The following is a 2,233-nucleotide window of genomic DNA, read 5'->3' on the forward strand; positions in this document are numbered from 1 at the left end:
TTAGTTTATAATTTGTACACTTTAAAATGTAATAATATTGTAGTAATGCCTTGGGTGTTGAATAAATAAATAAATAAATAACTCATTGACAAAAATCACACATATTCAACCAAATTTCGAGAATAACATTGTATTTGCTTATTCTGATAAAAAATAAAAATTTTACAAAAAAAATAAGATATATTTTATAAAATAAGTTTATACATAATAATTATAGATTTATTAAACTTTGATCTCAAATAACTCTTAAGGCAATAGGTTTAATGAAAAATTATAAGAAACCCTTTTTGCATCAAATTTTCAATAAAACATTACACGAATTGATACTTTTGATTCATTTGTAGCTGGAGTTATAAAATTCTCATAACAAACTTTGGTTGAAGTGCGGACTATCTTAAAGTAAATATTAGGAACTAAAACTTTCAGAAAGTTTTCTTATATCAATTTGGAAGCATATTAGCATCTGGAAGCAAAGAAATTTAAATGCATTAACACTTTAATAATTACAGACGTTTCGAGTCCTTGGAATGCCTCATCTTCAGTGTAATTTCAAAACAGTTAATTATATACTAACACATCATTTAATATTTTATTTAAATTACATGTAATTTTTGAAAAGCAAAAAACAAATTTCTTGATTTTATTATGCAATCTCACACTCCATTTGTTTACATTATAATAATATCCATCCTGTCCATACATCTTCGTCACTTAAGATTTGTTTTCAAATATTTCTGTATATATTCACATGTTTAGTACTGTGTCAAGCATTGTAAGAGATAGTTGGTGTTTTTTGTTTTTCAAAAATTAAATGTAATTTAAATAAAATATTAAATAATATGTTAGTATATAATTAACACTGAAGATGGGGCATACCATGGTCTCGAAATGTCTGTAATTATTAAATATTGTTCTATATTGTTCATATTTAACATTTAGTATATGTTCCACTCATATCACAAAATTCTATATATATATATATATATATATATATATATATATATATATACATTAGATTACTAAATACTCAGATATTTTCAATCTAGAGTTCAATAATATCAAATCATAATCTTATAAAATAATATATATACATGCCTGCCCAATATGTATATATATATATATATATATATATATATATATATATAATATATAGATATTTTATTTTATCTTAAGATTTTTCTCGTCAAGTTCAAATTACCTGAAGATTTATATGCAACTTTTCACTTCTTAAAATACTGATAGTAATTAATATCATTTGATAAGTCAAGTCGTAAAAACTAAAAATCAAATCATTTTATTAAATGAGCTGTGTCGACATCGAGATGAATTTCAGCCCGCATATAAAATAATTGCAACAACACTTCATCCACAGGTCAATATCGCACAAATGTAATTTGCAAACACTTTTACGCTATAAACAGTTTGAATAATATCAAGTGGTTCAATATAAAAAAAAATGTACTGTACTGCCATTTAATATTAGACAATAAGTTAAAAGTTTGTCAATTTGAATGAAAGAAACGCCATCGCCCATTCGCACGACATATTGACTAGGACTAGGTTGTCTAGTAAACTACATTACTACCAACTAAATCCGTGGCACTGCCACTGCTGACAACGTGAGATCGCATAGCGCGGCGGCCCAAGCCCAAAATGCAATGGCGGACCGAGTAGTCGCGTTCGCCGGTAGATGGCACTGTATTTTACATGTCATGTCATTTACATGTCAACGGACGAAGATTAAATGACTAGTTTAAACTGTAACTGTCAATAAATATTGTTATGTGATTTTTGTTGAAGGAAAATGTTCCTTCTCTCCTTTTTTTGTTACACAATTATGGCATAATCCTAATATTCATTTATACCTTTTATTGTTTACAAAACCACGTATATGATGAGGGATACTATACTTACGGGTAAGTATCTGAACAATGTCAAAAATGTAATGTGAATATTTATATTTATTGAAATACTAGATGACCCGACAGACGTTGTCCTGTACCCATGTCTACAATTTTTTAATTTAATATACTAATATTTATAATATGAGCGATGTTAAATGTAGAACTGCTTTAAATTAAATGATGAGTCTCAATTCCCACACTATATTGAAAATTGAAGTCTTTTAAACGGTTTAGCATGACCATAACCATAACATTACACTGGTAATTCATGTTGGATTAAATTAATTTAATTTTTATTATTTAGGATATCCAAAATTGCATCTTAAACT

The 2,233-nt window shown here is 26.7% G+C and overlaps 1 protein-coding gene across 1 annotated transcript in view; it reads right to left on the reverse strand.

The window, feature by feature from the left end:
• LOC113369453 (G protein-coupled receptor kinase 2-like) overlaps positions 1 to 1,597 on the reverse strand; it is a gene marked incomplete at its 3' end in the record, with an annotated part of 13,928 nt that extends 12,331 nt beyond the window's left edge. Inside the window, exon 1 of the mRNA XM_026610188.1 lies at positions 1,199 to 1,597. The remainder of the gene's footprint in view (positions 1 to 1,198) is intronic.
• Between the last annotated feature and the right edge of the window lie 636 nt (positions 1,598 to 2,233).

This window comes from Ctenocephalides felis, unplaced genomic scaffold, assembly GCF_003426905.1.
Source record: "Ctenocephalides felis isolate EL2017-DRISC unplaced genomic scaffold, ASM342690v1 CF-g0.4_SCAFFOLD_01354, whole genome shotgun sequence".
In the NCBI taxonomy this organism is placed as follows: Eukaryota; Metazoa; Arthropoda; class Insecta; order Siphonaptera; family Pulicidae; genus Ctenocephalides; species Ctenocephalides felis.